At 36.9% G+C, this 14,084-nt stretch overlaps 1 protein-coding gene across 5 annotated transcripts in view; it reads right to left on the bottom strand.

Annotated features, from left to right (window-relative positions):
* Positions 1-14,084, bottom strand: part of LOC129765205 (CD151 antigen-like) — a 183,505-nt gene that overhangs the window by 149,653 nt on the left and 19,768 nt on the right. The gene's annotated exons all lie outside the window — the stretch shown is intronic.

Raw genomic sequence — 14,084 nt, 5'->3', positions numbered from 1 at the left:
CAGAAAAACGACATTTCGTGCGAATGATTGAAGATTCTATTTCCATCTTTCCATGATAAAAAAAAAATCAGGGAACTTGGAGAACGGTGCCAAAACATATTTGCGAAAATTATAATAAAAGAGATTATTCAGCTATATCACCGTGAAATGGAAAAATCCCCAAACATGAGAAATTTAAAAAAAATAACTAAAAAGTCACAGGAGGGCTGCGTCCGAGACACGACCGCATAGTTAACGTAGGATTCCGTTAAGCAATGTTGGTGATTGACGAGAGAATCAACGAAAGCAACCAAATTTTTTCAGCAAGTGAAAACAGCTTCTTCAATCAACGTGTTGGTCTCGCATCATACGATACCACTCAGTGAGTGAGCGAATCCAAACATGTGGTAGACAAGTTCGTTTGGTCTCGTAAGTAGAAAGAACAGCAGCTCTGTCGACCAATGATTCACTCTCCATCGATCGGATTTGTGTGTGGATGAGACAGAGAAGGATCGCCAAGCGATAATTTTCCCGTGATTGCACTCATTTGAACAATTATCATACCGACAGCAAGCGTTTTAGGGGTCAATGCAGCAAATGTCTGTATATTGTGATGCATACCGTACAAAAATTTATGAGCAGGGAACAAAGCTGCGATTTTTATTCGATCAGTTTTTTTGAATGTCCCCTACTTATTCTTAAAATTTATCAGGTGTAATACATATTTTAGATTAATGTGGGCTAATTGTATATGTGATAAAAGATGTTATGTTTTGTAAATGCTTGTGGTACAGTAGTCTGTTTTTGTTTGTTTGCAGCATTAAAGGAAATTGGAAAACCGCCAGTAGGTAACTTTTAACGACAAAAGATCAGAACCACATGGCTAACGTAAAGAAGAAAACATCGAATAAAAAAGTCTGGTGCATGCGAATATACACACACATGTGATATGAAATTGATAGCAAGAATTTTTCTGTTATCCGGATGGTCAATATTTATCAGTTTTCGCATGGAGTATAGCGTTTCACCAATCGATGGAAAATAAATACGATACAGTAATCTTCCGAATATACATATTTCAGTTTTTGCGGAATGTTTCTTCATAAAAGAAATGAAGTTCTAATGTAAATCCGAAAGAACTTTTCACACAATCAAATAACGTTACGTTCCAGATTGTATCCATTACCTTTACCAACAAAACGTTTTTAACCTGTTTTTCACCCTAATATACTCGCGCAAATGGTCTCCCAGGCCGACAATCAATAATTTTGTTTTAAAGAGGATGAATTAATTGACTTTAAAAACTGAGTGAAGATGAAGAACACATATTAATATAATATCACGTTTTCTGCAAGGAATATTGAACAGATTTTCTTCTGTTAAGAACTTAATAACAGAAAAGGTTACAATTATGATTTTTTGGGGATATATTGAAATAATTTTAATATTAGTTAAGAAAGTGTAAGTACAGGTCGGACTCGATTATCCGGAATTTTAGACTCTACCATCCGGAGTATTTTGGTTTTGATTTTTTTTTATCGAAAATTTTGAATAATTTGTTAATGTACTTTATAAATATGATTATTTGAACAAATTTGTACGAAGCTAGATAGGGGAGAGGACTGTAAAAGGGGTTGGTCAATACAACTAGCTTCGATTATCTGCAGTAGATTTATATACGTTGGAAATTCCAAATTTAAATGAATACATCGATTTAATATTTAAACATACCTAATATGATAATTTAATGAAACATGGATGTAGTTAGGATGAGCAGGGTCTGTTTAGTATGTTTTAATTCGGTTATCCACAGTGCATCATATATAATATGATCTTTCGAATAATCATGGATGTAGTAAAGAAAAGTAAAAGTTGGGATAGGAGTGTTGAAATTGTTGCAAAGAATACAAAATAAGTGATAAATCTGTGAATCCGCTTGGATAGTCCTTTGATTTATTGGATTCTCAAAAAATGTCTATTTAGCATCTTCATATGTTACGATATTATCGCAGAATAGATTTAATTAAATTTAATTTTTTTTCTTGCAAATTATTGTTTATTTCGGTTTCAAAATAAATTCATGAGTAACTATGTGCATTAGAGTTCCAGTGAGAATGGTCAACTGAAATTTACGAATGGGACTTCCTGAAAAGTATTGATTACCTCGAACAAATACACTATACAACATTTTAGCTCATTCAGACTTACTATTGTCGTAAAGACGCCAGTTTGAGTCTTCCGAAAACCATAAAATCACCGTTAATGCGTTCATGCGTTCTTTTACAGTCAACAACGGGATATCAACATTTTCCTTGACTTCACAATGCAATCAGTCGGTACCTCGTCCCAAGCCTCGGCCACCCAAAACATAGCATCCCTAATGTTGATTCGGTTAACCATCTCATCGAACTCTCCTTGGCTCCTGGATGCCAAGCTTTTGCTTGTATTTGGACTTGATCATTTGAATAATATTTCGGTTCATGAGCTGTAACAAGGCAATGATTTTTTTTCGAATTTCAAAACATTACTCCTCCCTCATGGGGCGCTAGTCAATTTGTGGCTAAGATACTGCATTATACAAATATGTCAGTGCAAATCATAGTTATTTTACATTTACTGGGAGATTTCCTTTTAGTTTTTTTATAATTCGATTATCCGGAAAATTTGATCATCCGTAGTGAAAATAAAATCAACATTCCGTTTCATCTCTAGTCGAGAGTGAGCAGTCTGAGAAACTGATCATCCATTGAAGACCATTGGACAAAACGATTTCTTCGAAGATTTGGTGTTTTTGCGAATGCCATCAAAGTTCAGCTTGGATACAACCAGGTTACAAAACTAGAGGGACGAGATCTAGCTTCATGAGGATTCATCGTATGCCTTTTCGAAATTTACAACAAATAAGTCTAGCCAGCAAGTAATCAACTACCCATCCCCTCTTAGATGGTGCCTACACACGCTACTAATGATAAATCATTTATTTTTGATACAAGTTTGTTTCAATAAGTGCGATCGTTTGCCCCATAGGCTGCGAATTTGTGCCGATAAGTCCGCATTTGACAATTTGTATTATAATAAATATTGGACAAGCAAAACTCGAAGTATGTATAAATTGCGTTTCGAAGGTTATATATATATAGTTACTATTTGGTAAGCAAACTGAACCCTATTGGCTTTCCTTTTAAAAGTTATTAGACGACAACTGTTAGGTGCGCACCTGCGAGCATTAGCACATCGAAAAGTTATATTTTCATCGCATCGCATTTTTGCCTTGCGATTCAATTCTTTTTTGAGAGCGACACCACTCTATCACAAAGCGATTCGATCCAAAGCTCCGAGGCTAAGTACCCAATCGGATCAGGAAACGAAAGTAAAGCGGCGGCAGAAACTAATGAACGAATCATAAAATGATACGAGCGAGCATCGATGAACACGGGCACAGATACCAAACGATGACTCTCACGCTGTGTTCATTCAGTGTTTTCGTTGACACGTCAGTTTTCTATTTCATGAGTGATTTAAAACATATTATTGTGTGCGTTGAATGAATCAAATAAGAGAATGTAACGAGCGCTCGTTGATACGATTGGAACCATCCTTGCGTTAAGCTATCTGTTGATTTTGGATATGTTTAAAGAATTGCATCGTTAAACTCTTTGATAATGATTTGGTGGCCTCCTGAAAAGGGCCGTTTTGTTTGGTTGTTGGATATTGTTTGTTCACTTCACCAGTGTTTACCGAGTGATGATGACAGAAGGATGGTAAACAGTCGTTGGATGGTGCGTATCAGATAAAAGATACCGAAGTGGAACGATATTATGAAAACCGCGCTCTGTGATCGTAGACGAGATGCCACCTGTTTTATGAATGGAACAAAAATTCCCCTTACTTTCATGTATTTGCAATGCCAGTTTTCCCCAGGCAGCTTGGTTTTGATTTCTCTGTTAAGGACCCGCCGCATGTGTCGTCAATTTCGATCAATCAGAAAAGGGTGTTTTCGTTAGGATAGAGGTTGAGATTTTTCAATTGTTCAATAGTTAGTTTCATGGCATATACTATTTTCTTCAATAAAAAAATTGTTATGGAGTGCCGAAATCGATTGATGCAAAAATTTCATCAATCCATCATGAAATGACTGAGCAATAAGCGTTTGAAATTGGACAATTTTCACGATCTGCTCGATTTTCGATTTTCAATTTGTACCCCATTATGTTCCCGAAAGACGTAATCCTACGTCAAAAGTGAGCAAGATATGATTATAATTCGTTTCATTGTTTTGTAATATTGTAAGCAAGGGAAAAACTGGGTCAGGTGTACATCACATTGTTTACTCCAAACTGCAACTCATATGCATTCACTTATTTGACAGTCAACTTATTCGTTGAAATTCAAAATCTCCCAATTGCTCCATATCAAGTTTTCTTAACAATAATAGAATAGGGAAACGTGTTGAGTACTACTTCCCTTCTAGCTGACCATCATTACCCATCAGGTCGTATCGCATTTTAATAGACCTATTATAAATAAGATTCAAATCTCGAACTAATAGGCGGCATTCGGTGAACTTCGGCGGTGAAACACGTAACGGTCGGGAAGCAACAACCCTGGTGATAAAAGTAACGGTAGCGTCGACAGCTTCTGCTACAATTAGTATAATTAATTTATCGCGTGACTGGGTTCGATTAATAACACCAACGTATTCTCTTTTCACTTTTTACACTTTGGGGCTTCGAATGGAGAGCTTTTATTGCTCCACTTTACGGTGTGCCGTATTTGGAGAGGATTTGAAAACCAGTAGATTGAGACAGAGACCTGTTGCGGGTGAATGATATAATTAATAACTTCACGAATGAGTTTACCCAAGCGTCAGTTTGTGTGAGGATATCGTCGAACACCTGCAGTTTGCGGAAAGTTTTCGAACCGGATGGAATGGAAGCTGCGATAGTGCGAAAGCGAGATAAGTCTTTCTCTCGAAGGACGAGTTGAGATGGGGGGGGGAGTGAAAAGTTTACACTGCATAAAGTCCAGAAAATAGCACATTCACTGTTCAATGAAGAAGCTAAAATGTTGACTACCACGTGCCAACATTAATACTCGTAAAAGTTTCCAGTGGAAGCACCGAGCAAAAGGTAAAATTTCCGGAGGAATGTTGAGTAACTCGCGTTGAGAATTGAATTAGTCTCATGAAATGCAGAGTTTCTGTGGTGGGAGGTGAGAAATTGTTAGTAAATTGCTTTGAAAGCCACCGGAGGTTTATTTTTGTTCATTCTGGCGTGATGCGGTATTTTAATTTTGGCAACTGATGTATAATAGTCACAACAAAATTCATCGTCGAGTCGTTTGCATGTTTGAACAAAGAGGGAAAAGCAGCTCTACCGTAAATGAAAACAGCTCCAAATCGAGACACGCTGCACTACTATCTGACCAAACAGATAGAGCCAATCAGTTAACATCATCACGTCCAAGAGTGAACTGTCTACCGTTAGCACCCGATTGCCAAGCCCTCCCTCACCACCAGCTGACTGTTTGTGGTTTCGACCATTTCGAGCGTAGGAAAAAATATATATGGGAAAACGAGTTCGAGTACCCCTTCGTCCTGCCCCAGAGCATCACGCAGCGAGTCGCCTCCTGCAGGAATCAATTTGGCGGTCATAAATCAATTTCAACTTAACTTTTTCATTCAACTTTTCAGATCAGCCTCGCTCTCCCCGCAATTGGGTGCTCTTTCATTCAGAGTTTCGCAAAACATGATTTTCCACCCTACCCAACGGGGCCATATATAATAAAACTCGCCATCACGCAAAATACTGTTACTAGCAGCAGCTGCCACTGTTGCCTCCGAGCTGATGCTGCTGTCTTCCACTGACCGACCTGATCTACCATGGATGGGAGATGGGACCGGGAAACGAAGCTGTACGTGAGGACACGCACGCATTTCCATCCGGGGAATGAGTTCGAACGGCCATTCCCACCTAGGGCTAATCGATCGTTGTCAGGAAGAAAAAGTAAAACAACCACAGCAACAAAAAAAAAACAAGTTGAATATAAGTGGCTATTATACATAAATTTTCGCTAGCCCATCGATTTGGGCATGCGGAACCAGACTGCAGGAAAATTGTACCATGCAGTGCAGTTGCAGTAAGCTCAGCTGGAGCGTGAGCGGAATCAATGGCTGATTGATGAACTGCTGGATTGGAACGATAAACCCTGGCTGGTGGCAGAAAAAAAACTGGTTCTTATTTCCTGCTTCAAAAAACCAACTGAAAAAACGAAAAGTGAAAAAAGAAAAAAAGTGTTTCCATATATTTTTCCATAATAATTAAAGGTAACAACTACAACTTTGCCGTACATCATATTTGAATCATAAAGGGTTTTCCATTTCGGGATTCCGAATGTATACAGCCCTGCGCTGACAACCGTTTGACATAGCTGTCAACCAAAGCGTCATATCGTTAGTTGAATGTCTGCCATTTTACAATATGGGACGTTTTAGCATCGCACAACGTGTTAATTTTGTTAAATTATACTATAAAAATGATGAAAAACCGTCAAATGTTTTTCGAGCATTACGGACGGTTTTTGATCGTCATGGACGGCCTACAGAGCGCACAATCGCTAATGTAGTGCGTAAATTCGAACAAACTGGATCCGTAGCGGATATTGTGAAACCTGTGCATCATCGTAATGCGCGTTCGGCCGAAAATATTGCTGCTGTTGCTGCCAGTGTAGAGGATGACCCGAATGTTTCGATTCCACAGCGTGCTCAGCAATTAGGCAATTAGGCAGCAATTAGACACAACATTATGGCGAATTTTGCATTTGGACTTGCACCTACATCCATATAAAGTCCAACTGGTACAAAAATTAGAGCGTGGTGACCATGGATTGCGTCGGGCATACGTCGATTGGGTGAACGAACAACAGCAGCAAAATGCTGAATTTTCGCATCAAATTTTCTTCAGCGATGAGGCACATTTCGAGCTCGGTGGCTATGTGAACACCCAAAATTTCCGTATATGGGGCTCAGAAAATCCACACGTGATTGTTGAGAGGCCATTGCATCCGCCAAAAGTCACTGTTTGGTGCGCATTATGGTCTGGTGGAGTCATCGGGCCGTATTTCTTTGAAAATGAAGACGGCGAGACGGTAACTGTGAATGGTGAGCGCTATGGCCATATGTCAACCGATTTTTTTTGCCACAAATTGAAGATATGGATACGGATGACATTTGGTTTCAGCAGGACGGCGCCACGTGCCACACAACACGACCGAACATGGCCATATTGCGAAAGAAATTTGAGGGACGCATAATTTCGCGTTTTGGTGATGCCAATTGGCCGTCCAGATCATGCGATTTGAACCCGCTAGACTTTTTTTTGTGGGGTTATGCGAAAGACCGTGTCTATGCCAACTCTCCGCAAACTCTTCAACATTTGAAAGACAACATTCATGAAGTTATGACCGAGATACCGACCCATATGTGCCGAAAAGTCATCGAAAATTACCTGTTCCGGAACAATGTGTGCGAGGAAGCCCTAGGTGGACATTTGAATGATGTTGTATTTTACACATAATGGCATAAACCAAATTTTAATTTGAAATAAGAGTTTCATCGAAATTCGAATTCTAAGTGTGTTTTATTTCAATTTACTTTCGGAATTTAAAGTTGGAAAACCCTGTACATCCAGATTTCGAATTACAATTTTCTGGGAAAAAGTTCAATGAGGTTGGATACACCCTTATTTTGAACTTCGATCAACAGGACTGAAGATTTCCGACATAATATCCTCCAGGACGTAAATGAAAATTACACTATCCGATTTTATATGAAGAATATAATTTACTTGTAATTTGATTCATATTACAGTGATTTCATTTTCATATTAATTCAATTGCTAGCTAGCTTCAACTAACTGATCAACTAGCATGTGGTCTGTTACCTATATTATTAAGATTCAGCTTTTTATTATTTCAATTTCATTTAATTTTACTGTTAGGTTTTAGAATAGGACTCACCACCAGGGTTACCATATCTACAGAGTAATCTGTATTTATACAAGTCTGTAGACTTTTTGGAACCAAGAATCTGTAGATACAGATTACAGTTTTTTTTTGGTTTTCATACAGATGTACAGATTTTTCAAAATAACGATCCAATATTTGTTATGGCTTGATCTCAGAAATATTTTCCCCAATGCACCAGTTTTATTCATATAGCGCCTAGTACTGCTTTCTCATGTTCAATCTAAGGCGAAAAGATACGAAAGTCTGCGTCATCGGCTAGCTTTGCAATAAATAAATAACACTGTTTATCGTTTTCCTATTAAAGTACAGTGAATGCAAATTTTTACGTGGATACCATCAACAGCGTCAAATTAACTTAATAACGTCAAATTTTCATAACTATGCTAGTCAATGATACTTAAGCTAAGTTTACGCTTCAAAATAGAACTTATAAATCTCTTCGTGAACCCTTTGCGGTCGTATTAAATTTCAACATTTGTGCCGTACTGATCGCAATTATTTTCACTTGACAAAGTAATATAACATTGTGAGATTATATGCAGTATATATATATATAACTTGTGAGATTATGAAAGATGAACAAGAATCCTTTATTTTTTGCAAATTTCTGATAAGTATTTACTAAACAATGTTTTTATGATTATGTTTAAAAAATATTTGCAATAATGATACTTCGTGTGACATCTTTCGAAATAGTCCCCAAAATTTCCTTGCTTTCGCATGTATCACAAAAACAAATAGTTTGGCGTCTTTCGCTTTTTATCTTTCTCTTTGATCATACAGAACAATGCTCTTTACATCTACACTGTGCCGCAATACATGGAGTTTTCCATTAATCCTTTCCTTAAGCATGGATGACAACTTTTGCTTATATTGAGTACCGTCATCTTATGTTCATAAAGGGTGTGTCACATCAAATTGCATCACGGAAAAAACGCTGTAGAAATTCGCCCAGTAGACCGATCCTTTTGAAAATTTTAGACAGTAAAATAAAAACTATTAAACAACTTTTGGCATTTTCTTTTTATTCATACTTCGAGCCCAAGCCCGTATGCTCGCACCTTCCTCTTTACCCCGTCCATAAGGTTCTGTACAACGTCAGGTTGTAGTTTTTTTGAACAGAAATCCATTCTCTCTTGAAGTCCGCCTCCGATTTGACAACTTCTGGGTTCTTCTGGAGGGCCTGCTTCATAAAAAATATTGGACGAAGAGAAATAGAGAAATATTAGGCGAAGCTCCGGCGCGTTGGGCGGGTTCATTTCCTTTGGCACGAAGGTGACCCCGTTGGCTTCGTACCACTCCAACACGTCCTTTGAATAGTGGCACGAAGCGAGATCCGGCCAGAAGATGGTCGGGCCCTCGTGCTGCTTCAATAGTGGTAGTAAGCGCTTCTGTAGGCACTTCTTAAGGTAAACCTGATCGTTTACCGTGCCGGTCATCACGAAGGGGGCGCTCCGCTTTCCGCAAGAGCAGATCGCTTGCCACACCATGTACTTTTTGGCAAACTTGGATAGTTTCTGCTTGCGAATCCCCTCCGGAACGCTGAATTTGTCCTCTGCGGAGAAGAACAACAGGCCCGGCAGCTGACGAAAGTCCGCTTTGACGTAGGTTTCGTCGTCCATTACCAGGCAATGCGGCTTCGTCAGCATTTCGGTGTACAGCTTCCGGGCTCGCGTCTTCCCCACCATGTTTTGCCTTTCGTCGCGGTTAGGAGCCTTCTGAACCTTGTATGTACGCAGGCCCTCCCGCTGCTTGGTCCGCTGGACGAATGAACTTGACAAATTCAGCTTATTGGCGACATCCCGGACCGAACTTCTCGGATCACGTCTAAACTGCTTAACTACGCGCTTGTGATCTTTTTCACTGACAGAGCATCCATTTTTGCCGTTCTTCACCTTTCGGTCGATGGTTAGGTTCTCGAAGTATCGTTTTAGTACTCTGCTGACCGTGGATTGGACGATTCCCAGCATCTTACCGATGTCCCGATGTGACAACTCCGGATTCTCGAAATGAGTGCACAGGATTAATTCACGACGCTCTTTTTCGTTCGACGACATTTTTCCAAATTTACGAAAAATTGACAGTGAAGCATGGCCAACGTGATCTATACACTCTTATCTGATTATAAGCGAAAGCTGAAGATTAAATTTCTACAGCGTTTTTTCCGTGATGCAATTTGATGTGACACACCCTTTAGTAGCACCGTTTAGGTTCGTGAATAAGTTCACAAGACATTAAAATTCGTTTAGGAAAAGTTTGAACTGATACATTGTTGCATAAATTATAATATTAGTGGTTGCTGAGAGCGGAAAAACGGCCGCAAAGGGTTAATACAGATTTTCTTAGAAAAAACACAGATAACAATATTTTTGAGACCAGAAACACATATTTTATAATGGCAACCCTGCTCACCACTAATATTACCACTAGACCCTGAAATGGAAATGGTCACCCTACTGACAAAATAAAAAAATACGGGTCTAATGTTTTGCGATAAAGAAAAAAAACTGCCACTTTTCACGAAAATCTGAGAACCACTATATCGGTTTGGCATGGAATGGCATATGCAGAATATCAGCTCAATCGGACTTCATTTACTAGTGTCGCACAGTGGTCAAAATTTGAGTTTTTTGAAAACAGAAAAATAACCAAGGGGGGAAATCGGAGTTTTCAAAAAAAAAAATTGATGCCAAATGTCTTAGAATTGCATGAAATGTCGAGATTTACTGTTATCTCGAATATTTTTTTATGTAAAAAATTGACTTTCTGGCGCTTGGTCGTTTTTTGTCGTTTTTTTCAAGATAACAGTAAATCTCGACGTTTCATGCAATTCTAAGACATTTGGCATAAATTTTTTTAAGATCCCGATTTCCCTTACGCCCTCCTTTGGTGATTTTTCGATTTTCATAAACCTTGAATTTTGACATCTACGACAATAGTAAATGAAATCCGATTGAGCTGATATTTTGCATAGGATAGTTTTCGTGGGAATCAACATTTTAATCAAGTTCGCTTTGAAAATTCGAGGGTCACTTTTTTCCCATACATCCAGCACTTACTAAAAATCAATCGAATTTCAAATGTGTCATATGGTAATGAAAAAGTGAGATTTTGGGAAATGACAGTTTATGCACTAAGTTTAAGAAAAATACCACAACAGATCAAATTTATGCAGTGGTTCAATGCTCCTACAGTAATAAGTAGGGCTCCTACAAAAAAAAAATAGGCGTCTAAATCGGCTGGTTTTCGGATGATTTGGCGTGGAATTTTTCCATGGTGAAAAAAATCTACATGTAAACCTGCTTTTGTGCGAGTGATAGGGATTATACAAAAAAAAAAAACAATCGCATGAAAAAATTGTACTAAATTTTACCAGTGGCTTAAAAAAATGTTTTCGCAACACAATTTAAGAAAAAACTCCTTCTTTGTGCGGAGGATAGTGACCGCATAAAAGAATTCCCCTTACAAAACAACTCAAATCTTAGTGATTCCGTCCATTTTCCCTTAGTTTTCCTTTTGTACGTTGGGAAATGCTGCCTTTTTGCTTGTGCAGAAATCATATCTACCCAACATAAGATGCAAAATTACTCTTCTTGCACTCTCAGTTGCGAGCAAACTAAAATTTACGCTTAGAATTAAATCTTATCGTAATGGTCCAGGATCGTGAAAGCGTGGAACTTGGACGACAATTGTTATAGTAATCAGCTGACACAGAACCTATGCAGTGCGATGAAAAACGTATCAAAAATCGAAAAAAACGACCGATAATTTCTTAAAAAATTATCTTTCTCATTTATAAAAAAAGGAGTACACATGATCCTGTATTTAAAAAACCAAAATTCTGTTTTCTCAGAACGACTGATACTGCTACTTTCCACACATCGCAAAATAAGAACATTTTGGCGAAAAAAGATTTACTACAAGAACTTTTCATGGAGTATTTCATTTTCAATCAATTAGAATCATGTTATGTCAATCAGAATACATATTATGAATTACTTTAAAATTATTAATTATTTCTGCTACGAACGGATTTTGATGGACACATTACTCTAAGATTTTTCGATATAATTTTTTAAATTTTGTTTTAAATATTTTAACTGGTAACATTGTTTTGTTTGTGATTTTCTTTTCTTTCTAAACTAAACCATTGATAACGATCATCAAATGTAGCGGTGGGACATTTTTAAAATAGGTATACCAATCGTAGCTAAAAATCGTGCATCAACAGGTAGAATAGAACCAGAAGCGAGGTAACAAATTTTATTTTCGCTGCGCCAAACCGTCAATGGTCGCTCTGATACTGTGCTGATCAGTCACGTCAAGCCGTTTGCTCAATGTGAGGAGCTGATTCTATGGATTAAAAAAATTAGAAAAAAACCCGTCAAATAAAGTCAAATTTGGCCTAAATAATCAATCCGAATGAATAGTTTTGCGTAGGGTTTTTTTTTGCCACCTACCAAAAGTGTTGTGACGCGATAAAACCTATTGAGTATACATGCCACATGCAAAAAACGCAATGTAACTTAACAATTAAAAAAAAAAGTCCAAACCAAAATACTTATAAGTGTGTATTTTTTTTAAGATCATGGTACAATAGAACAATTACAAATGAATTCGTCCTAAAAATGCAGATGTTTAAACATGTGTTTTTGATTCGAATGAAAGTGTGTATTCCGTTTGGGTTCGAGGAAATATGAATTTTTTGACTCAGGTGTAACTTTTCAAAAATATACACTTAGAAAAAAAATTAGTACTTTTTTTTATTTACGAAAAAAAACTTCAATTTGTAATATATAAAATATGTATTTTTAATTTTTTTTATTGTGTCATATAAAATAGAAGTCATGTAGAAAATTTTAAAAAAGTCCAAGATGGCAAAACTATTTTTGACAAACTTTGTGGAACATCGATTTTTTTTATTTTCGAAACTTCAAATTTTTGTATGTTAACAATCAACTTTGGCCACAAATTATGAATCCTGATGTGATTTGAAACAAAAAAAGCTCATTATCAATCTCCTTCCAAATGCAGCCATTCTCCAGATAATGAAAAAAAATATTTCTGATTTATTGTCTTTGCGCAATCCCAAATGAAATCGACAAATGACAAAACATGATTTTGATTCAAATTCAAAATTTTGATTCAAATCCAAAATTTTGATTCAAATGAAAGTTTATATTCCGTTTGGGTTGGAGGAAATATTTGTTTTGCACAGCAATTGGGATTTTTTTACTCTTATGAAAAGGGCGTATCGATTTCAGTAAGAGAAATCTTTGATAATTTACATCTCAAAAACTATGAGTCGTACCGAAATAGTATCTTAGAAAGAGTTATAGAGTACTGATATTTAAACGTGAAAAAATATACACTAAGAACACAATTAGTACCCTTCTTTTAATTTATAAAAAAAAACTTTAATTTGCAATATCTAAAATAGGTTTTTTTTCTAATTTTTGCATATAAAATAGAAGTCATGTAGAAAATTAAAAAAATAAGTCCAAGATGGTAGAACTATTTTGGACAAACTTTGTGGAATTTTTTTTTATGAATTTTCGAAACTTCGAATTTTAGTATGTTAACAATCATTTTCAGCCACAAATTATGAATTCTGATGTGATTTGAAACAAAAAAAAATCATTATTAATTTCCTTCTAAATACAGCCATTCTCGAGATGTTTAAAAAACTCTAATTTATTGTCTTTTTTTATAGTAAATAGGCCATTTGAATATGTTTGTAGTGTTATACCGTCATGTTCATGAAATTTTATGAATTTGCTTATAATTTCCAACAACTTTTCCAAATACATCTATATGGTGAAAGTATATGTTTAGGAGTTACGTTGGAAAACATTTGAAGACATGTGGGTTAATACTAGAGATGAAACGGATATCCGGTAACTATCCGATATTCGACCTATCCGGCCGGATACCGGATAGTGATTCACTCCGTGTTATTCTCAGAATATTCGTCTCAAGATATTTTTGTGAGATGATTTCGATTTGAATGATTTTTTATCTGTCTGTTTACGTTTCAAGAACACCTAAATGGTCTGACCTGAACCTCGGGTCTAAAAAGG

The sequence above is a fragment of the Toxorhynchites rutilus genome, chromosome 2, assembly GCF_029784135.1.
Source record: "Toxorhynchites rutilus septentrionalis strain SRP chromosome 2, ASM2978413v1, whole genome shotgun sequence".
NCBI classification, from domain to species: domain Eukaryota; kingdom Metazoa; phylum Arthropoda; class Insecta; order Diptera; family Culicidae; genus Toxorhynchites; species Toxorhynchites rutilus.
The sequence above is the reverse complement of the archived record's forward strand: the minus strand, read 5'-3'. Positions and strand labels throughout refer to the sequence as shown.